The sequence below is a fragment of the Triticum dicoccoides genome, chromosome 3A, assembly GCF_002162155.2.
Source record: "Triticum dicoccoides isolate Atlit2015 ecotype Zavitan chromosome 3A, WEW_v2.0, whole genome shotgun sequence".
In the NCBI taxonomy this organism is placed as follows: domain Eukaryota; kingdom Viridiplantae; phylum Streptophyta; class Magnoliopsida; order Poales; family Poaceae; genus Triticum; species Triticum dicoccoides.
In genome coordinates this window covers 727,531,639-727,531,929 of record NC_041384.1, presented here as the reverse complement: position 1 = coordinate 727,531,929, position 291 = coordinate 727,531,639, and positions in this window count along the sequence as shown.

Below are 291 nucleotides of genomic sequence, written 5' to 3'. Positions count from 1 at the left end.
AAATAAAATAAATAAAGCAACAAAGAAAACAAAAAAATAAAAAAGTCTTTTCAAATTTGAAAACTAATGGCACTAACAGAAAGTTTATAATTTTTCTAAAACTAAAAGCAAAAAGAATAAAAATAAATAAAGCAAAAAACAAAAGAAAATAAATAATGCAGAAAACAAAACAAAAAAACTGGAAAAAATAGCAACAATAAGTATTTTGTTGTAAGTAGAAACAAAATAAAATAAATAAAGCAACAAAGAAAACAAAAAAGTGTTTTCAAATTTGAAAACTAATGGCATTAA